The sequence below is a fragment of the Crocodylus porosus genome, unplaced genomic scaffold (genome assembly GCF_001723895.1).
Source record: "Crocodylus porosus isolate Cpor-Errol unplaced genomic scaffold, CroPor_comp1, whole genome shotgun sequence".
NCBI classification, from domain to species: domain Eukaryota; kingdom Metazoa; phylum Chordata; order Crocodylia; family Crocodylidae; genus Crocodylus; species Crocodylus porosus.
The window spans coordinates 16,416,293-16,423,842 of record NW_017728924.1 but is presented as its reverse complement, the minus strand read 5'-3'; the positions used below and the strand labels follow the sequence as shown (position 1 = coordinate 16,423,842).

The 7,550-nt window shown below is 49.4% G+C and overlaps 1 protein-coding gene across 7 annotated transcripts in view; it reads right to left on the bottom strand.

Moving 5' to 3' along the window:
* ACSL4 (acyl-CoA synthetase long-chain family member 4) overlaps nt 1-7,519 on the bottom strand; it is a 69,262-nt gene extending 61,743 nt beyond the window's left edge. For 4 of the 7 annotated variants that reach the window (XM_019540416.1, XM_019540417.1, XM_019540414.1 and 1 more), the window contains exon 1: nt 7,446-7,516. The gene's annotated coding sequence lies outside the window, so the exon portion shown is untranslated. Of the gene's footprint in view, nt 1-7,445 lie in introns of all 7 variants that reach the window. The other 3 variants (XM_019540413.1, XM_019540412.1, XM_019540418.1) reach the window with 2 other exon arrangements.
* Nucleotides 7,520-7,550: the final 31 nt, after the last annotated feature.

Here is a 7,550-nt window from a genome sequence, read left to right as displayed (position 1 = left end):
AGAATGCACCAGCTCCAACCCAAAGTAGTGGGGGCAGGAGGAGGCAGCAGGGAGCAGCCCTGGCCCTGGCCCAAAGCAGCAGGGGTAGCGGGGGGAAAAAGGGTCATAGACCTCTGGCCCCCGCCCCCGACATCATTCTTTATGGGCAGTTGGCTAGTTTCAATAGAACAGCTGAACCCAAAGGTATCAGAGGGACCAGCCAGGCAAGACACTGCACAAACACAAATGCAGATCCATCTGCCTCTGGAAAGCTTACAGAGCTTACTTAATCTAAATCAATGGGATCACTTTGGACTATAAAAAGTGTTTCCTGTAGGGACAGCAGATAGATCATACATGCTTTTTCACTGTTAAAGACTTCAAGACAGTGAATTAATACCCTGAATTTTCTAATCCTCTTTTCAAAACATCCAATTCAAACTCAAATTTCCTAGTTTTCAGAGGTTTAAGATGCAAGGTACCCACTCACACAACCTTACCTCTGTCCCTCTGGATTTGCTAAGTCAGTAGGAATTAATCTACCCACACTCCAGCTGCATTCACCTAGTTAGATGTAGGGACAGTGAATTTGCTGAAACAGCTTGGCAGAGCTGTATTTATGACCTGAGGCAATTTGGCAGGAGCACACTTTCTTCCCAGCCCTACCAAAAGAAATGCACGCATTTCTTTACAACTCCAAGATGCTAGACCTTAGGGATGCACTGTGTATGCTGTGTTGGTTTCAGGGTCTTCTTGTCATGTCAAGTAGTTAAGTGAGGGGCCAGTCTGAGGTTAGCAATGGATAAGTAAAAGCAACGCTAGCATCACGTACTGCAGGGTAAAGGAGTTGAAATTAAGCAGAAATGTCTGAGAGCAGACTACATGCATTACAGCAAATCAGATGAGGTACATCCCGAGTGATGAAAGCAGACAGAGAACATATGTATTCTGGGCACAGTTGGGCATCTCCTGGTCTTCAGGGGCATTTATACATGTGCTTGGGGGCGGGGTGCGACAACTCTGCAATTACAGCTTGTTGGAGCTGCCTCACTGTATGTGTATAGGTACCCCAGAAGCCTGAGTTTTCCTGAACTTGACCTTATAGAAGGCCAAAAGATACCACTGAGCAGCCTTAAAAAAAAAGAAACTTTAGTAGAGAACTCCCATTGAATATCTTAGTGCTATTTTCAAAAGGGTGAAAAGTACTATTTGTAGAAGATGGTGATCATTGAGACAGCTGTAGGTTTGCAGTCAAGATGGTGTGGTTTAATAAAGATGCTCTGTAATTCTTCAGTGCTTCCCACCCTGCCCCCATACACTATATTTTAGTGGAATAGGGGATTCTGGATGTGCACTGATATCTTTGGAGAATGTAGTTGCTAAGAGGGCCGGTGGGAAAAAGTCAGACATGATTTTTATCTCAAAATCTTGACTGATTTATTACATGGTCATAACAATTTTATGCAAGCGAGCCTCTTTCCTTCTCTTCATGTGGGCTTCCTGCCAGCACTTCTAGGTTACTTTCCACTTCCCACCCTTACCTGCTACTGATATCCAAAATGCTAACAGGAGTTGGTCTCTGCTGTCTGGCACTCTCTACTGCAAACATCCATCAGAGCAAGCAGCTCTCCCACAGGGTCACAAGCTTTACCAGCTTGAGCCATACATTAAACCTGACCCCACACACTCCTATTATATCTCCTAACATCCTGGCTCCGTCCTTTTTTTGACCCAGTCAGCCTCTATGACTCTAGACCCCTAACCAGCTCTTTGGCATGCCAGCGCCCCCGCTTCTCTCCCTTCCCACCTGACAGACCTCTCATCACACACTGGGGAGGGAGGCACCTTAGCTTTTTTATCTTTTGCTCCTCAAACTAAAGTTTGCATACTTTCAGATGGCCTCCAATTCTTAACTGGAACAGAGGGCAATGGGCCAAGATCACTTTAGGGCAGTGTTTCTCAACCCGTGGTATGCACACCCTAGTGGGTAAGCAAGACACGGGCAGGGGGTACATGGGTGCTGCGTTTTGAGTTTGGCTCACCCCCCTGCCCAGCAGGTTGGAAGCATCTTTGCCTGCTTGGGCCAGAAGTTCTGGCTGCCACCCCTGCTAGCATGTCCAGTGCCCCAGGGCTTTCACTCCCCAATGTCAGTGTGCTGGGGGATAGGGAGGGAGGCCTCGAGCAGGCTGCTTTGCCCCAGGCCATGGTCCACAAGGAAAAATAAAAATAGTGGTACAGCCCATGGAAGTGAAACCGGAAGTGCCACAGTGGGATTTCCGGTTTTGCTTTTGCTATGTCAATCAGCAGTGGTATGGTACGTAAGGTACCAAAGGTTGAGAACCACTGCTTTAGGGAGGCAGGGTCTCTGCAGGGACAAACGCATACAGAGGCCATACACAGTAGGGCTGGGTGAAATTTCATCACCAGTTTCATTTCAACACTGTTTTGAGGTCAAAACAGCAAAATCAAAACAGAACAAATATAATCAAAACAGCCTCAAAACAAAGTGAGGCAAATTGAAATGTTTCGCACATAGGCTATAATGGGGGAAGGACAAAACTACTTATAATTGTCATTTCTGGCCTGATTTGTATGAAACTTGCAGGAATGGTAGCCCCTTCTGGGGGCATGAAGCCTGCCAGGTTTCAAGGAGATAGGTGCAGGCAGGGTTCAGGAAAACTGCACCCCAAAGTTTTGAAAGCAAAACTTGTGTTACATGTATGTGTTAAGCCACAGTGGGGTCAAAACTGCATTCCTGCTAGCCCCTGCTAAGGCCACAAAGCCTGCCAAGTTTCAAGGATATAGGTGCATGGGTTTCGGGGAAATTGTATCTCAAGCTGCAGACAAGCAAAACCCATGACATGGGTGCTTGTGCAACTGACTGTCTCGGTCTTGGGGTAGAAGCAGTTCAACCCAGCTTTGTATGGAGTCTTTCCTCTCCTTAGTCTGTGGTTTTGTATGCATTAATTCTTGTTCATTAACTTGTTATCTTCACTAGCTACTGTGTACTGAGCTGGTCCCTAACAGTAGTTAGCTAGCACAAGCACCTATATCATGAGTTTTGCCTGTCAGCAGCTAGGGGTGAAGGGCCCCAGAACCCCCATGCACTTATCTCCTTAACAGCTGGCAGGCTTTGTGGCTACAGCAAGGCCTAGCAGCCAGCCCTGCAGTAGATTCCCTCCCCCCTGATCCCTACCCCCTGGGTGTCTCAAGACAGACACAGTTGCACAAGCACCCATGTCACAAGTTTTGCCTGCCAGCAGCTAAAGGTACAGGACTCTAGAACCCAGAATCCCCTGCACCCATCTCCTTGAAAGCTGACAGACTTCATGGCCTCAGCAGGGGCTAGCAGGCCTGCAGCTTTCACCCTGCTGTGCCTTAACACAGTGTCACCCATGTCACAAGTTTTGCTTTTTCACAGCTTGAGGTACAGTTTTCCCCAAACCCCTGCACCTATCTCCTTGAAACTTGACAGGCTTTGTGGCCTCCACAGGGGCTAGCATCCCAACAATTTTGATCCTGCTGTGGCTTAACACATATGTGACATGAGTTTTGCTGCACCCATCTCCTTGAAACCTGGCAGGCTTCATGCCCCCAGAAGGGGCTACCATTCCTGCAAGTTTCATCCAAATCAAGCCCGAAATTACAAAAGTTATAGGCTGTTTTGACCTTCCCCATTATATCCTATGGGCAAAATGTCAAAACAGTTTCACCGTTTCAATGGAACAAAACGGAACGGTTGTTTCAAATAGAAACAAAATTCAAAATGAAATGCTGGTCCTTCAAAACGCTGGTTGAAACAGAACACTGCCATTTCGCACCACTCTAGTATAGAGTCCCATCTTGCACTCAGAGGCAAGGACCTCACGGAACCTGGCTCTTGAGGGAGCAAAGGAAAGGACTCATACTGCCTTACAGCAAGAGTTCTCTTTCTGCTCCCACCAGGAAAACAAGCAAGGAGAACAGCGGACTGACAGCCAACCCCACACCAAGCCATCCATGCTTACATCACACCTTCTCAGTAACTCACTTCTCTCATCACACCATCTTATCCCCACCCTTTGCCTTACATGTGCAACATTTCTCCCTAACACCCAATCCTATTTATCCCCCCTCCCTGTAATCACATTTTTCCTTAAATCTCTCATCTTTGCAAGGATCTGCCAATGTCAATTTTTTTTTTTTTTTGAAAATTCACATGCCTTCCGTACTCAGACAACCTCTTACCAGACTAAGAAAGCCTGGAATGGAAACAAATTCTATAAATATGCACCTTTTACTCTCTCCAATCCCATAGTTTCTGCCAAGAGTCAAGAATCAAATAGATCCTGGCTATGCAATAGCTGTTGTATTGTCTCTTGAGCCACTGAGCTCACATAAAAACAGGACAGAAAAGCCTTCAGCAAATAATCTGCACATGGACAACCCAATAGTAGGGGTGCACCAATAAAGATTTTGAGGCCAATACCAATGGCTGATTATTAACAAGCCATATTAGCCAATACTGATCCGACTGCAAATATGCAGCCTGGCAACTTGGAGAGTAGCATCAGGCTGGTAAGTCTGCTAGAAGGGGGAGGCGGGGAAGGAGCAAATCAAGGCCCCCATGGTGAGGGAGGGAGTGGGGCTGGGGGACATTGCCCAGCAAGGGCAGGGTAGGGTAGGGCAGAGGATGTACCCCCTGGGTGAGTTGGGGCTCCAAGAGGATGGACAGCTCCTGCCACAGCATGAACCCATGGGGAGGTGCTACAGCCACCCTAAAATTTTCCATAGCGCCCCCTCCCAGTGCCGCTGCTGCCTATCCCAAGTACAGTCCCAGCCCAGTGTCTGTCCATCTCTCCTCACCGCCCCCTCCCCACAACTGGGAAGAGCCTGGCCCCGAGTTCACAGTGGCACCCCAAGCACAGCCCTGGCCCGCATCCCACCCCCACCAGGAAGAGCCTGGCACTGGCCCAGAACATGTAGCAGCAGCCCACCCTCGCTCCACACACAGATTGGGCGGGGGGGCACACACCCCATGCCTCTCCCTGGGGTGAGTGCAGTAGCAGGAGCCGCCCTGCCTCCCTCCCGCGTCACCTATTCCCCTCCCACAGACTTAGCAGCGAGACACTGCTCTCCAAGCTGCCACGCTGTGTTTCTGGCCGCATGCATGCGTGTGGCATTTATTGGCCACATCAGCCAAAAAAGCCAATTGCTGATGTCCATTTTCCTTTAAATCGGTACCAATACAATATGGACTGATATATCAGTGCACCTCTACCCAAATAGGTCTGGTTCACAAGGGTTTGATTGACTCCTATTCTGAGACAATGGGGGGTGGGGCAGAGAAACTTTTGAATACTGCACTTCACTGTGCTCTCCCAAGCTGTCACAAATACTAGTGTAAGTGTAACACTGGACAATGTATATGTTAAACAATTAAAACGATTTGAAGCATAGCAAGGGCCAGAGATTTACTGTGAATTCATGCAAAAACAGTTTCTAGAATCTGTCAACCCTTAGGAAAGCTAGTGTTTTTAGGGGTGAGCTTTTCTTCAGGAATCTGTTGCTTAAGAGGCACCTCAATACAACTGTGGACCTAAAGGACTAATACCACTTGAGTAGTGTTACTTTACATCCATACTATAGACAAGGCTTATTAACAATCAACAGAGCCTAAAGCTCGACAGCCATCTTCCTTTTGGGCCAGCTAATCCAATTTAAAAAGATACCACCCTTGAGTTTCAGTTGCAGGTTTGTGGTTGGTATTCTAGTAGCAGGGAAAAAGAATCTTGTGTTATAAAACTTAAATTCACTGTGAAGTCAAGTGTAGTCCTAAATCAGTCATCCTCCTGGCTGTTCTAGGAAGCAGGATGACTGATAAGTACTGGCAGGGAAAAGTATGTCTCACCAAAAAATGACATAAGTTGGCTGATGTCACACCATCTAAAAATGAATCAACCAAAATACAAAACTGAAATGAAATATCATTACTGTAAATCTTGTGACTTTCTGGGAAGTGACTACTACTTCAGGCTACCCCGAGGAGATAAAAAATCCTGAAGATAAGAGGTTACCGAAACAACCAGCTACACAATGGAAACTCATTTCAGCATTTTTTCCAGACTCTCTACAATTTCAGTAGTTAACTTTTAACAAATATTTACTGGGGGGCAGGAGGGGGGGAAAAGGAGAAACGCTCAGTAAATTTCCTTCTCAACTACCAACTACCTGTCTAATAACTTTAAAATGACAATACTTGTCTGTTATTCAGTTAGTTGGCTCAAACCTAACTCTAGTAGCTGTTTCATTCAAGCACTGCGTTTACTCAAATCCAAAACAAGCCTCTTGGAGTAAAGGGAATAAAATAAAAGGGCCTCATCTACAATTCGGGTACTGGACCTGGGGCAGGCTGTGGCTCAACTCTGGTTTTGGCCAAAGTGCTGACGTCAGATCCGAGCCACTGCCAGCCACAGACCAGAACGTCTCATTAATGGGGAAGGAGGCTCACAGCCAGGTGAGTACAGGGGAGACCACAGACTAGTGGTGGGAGGGGAACCTGTAGCCCACCCTCCAGCACCTGCCCCCTCCCTCCCCTACCTTCTGCTCCTGGTCCTGACAGCCTGGAGCCACCCAGCCCAAGTGGGAGCTGCCACTGTTTCTACCTGGAAGGACTGGGGCTGGGGCCACTGCTGCTGACTGCCCCAGAGCTGGAGCAGAGGTACAGCAGATGGTAAAGGGCAGGAGCTGAGGGCAAGAACAGGCAGCAGGGCTCATGGACCAGTGCGAAGAAGGGCAAGGGGGCAGGCTGCAGGGGAAAGTGTGGGAGGTGGGGAGGCTGCAGCAGCTGGCGCAGCAGACATGGAGGGGGCAGGCACAGGCGGATGAGGGGCCAGGGGAGCAGAGCACAAGGGTCTGGCCCTCCCCCCTCTCTCCTGCTGGCTTCACCAGCACTGCGCTTGTGGATGACAAACTGAAGATGGCCTTTGACCAATTAGATTCTATGTGTGGAAAATGGTAACAGATTTAGTGTTTCCCACATACACACTCTAGATATTGAGCATGGGCCTTGCACCCAGATGGGTCTCGAGTTCAGGCCAGGACGGCACGAGCTGCTAACCTCATTAAAAACCACAAAAACCAATAAGCCCACCACCCAGGGTCCCCTCAAAAACAGGTGAACGCCCCCCCCCCCCTCCAATCGTTATTAATTCAAACGCTAAGAAACAGCGCTTCCCCCCTGGCCGCAACTGCCGATTCACTGGCCCCGTGTAATTCTCACCGCGCAGCCGTGACGTCGGCATGCGTGACATCACGGCCCGGGAGCTGACGTCAGGAGGAAGCGCCGGGCCTCAGGGCCCCCGGGCTCCCCCAGGGCTGGGCGGGCCACTACCAGGGACCCCAGCCCGGCAGCAGGCAGGGGGAATGAGCCGGGGCCGAGCCGCGCAGCCCCCTCCCCGAAGCCCTCCGGACTCGCTCGCACTCACCCCGACAGCGCTGATCCCTATTCGCCGCGCCGGCCCCGGCAGCCGTTTAAGATGGCTGAGGGGGAGGGGCGGCCGCCCGCGTCCAATCCCCCGCGCGGCTGACGC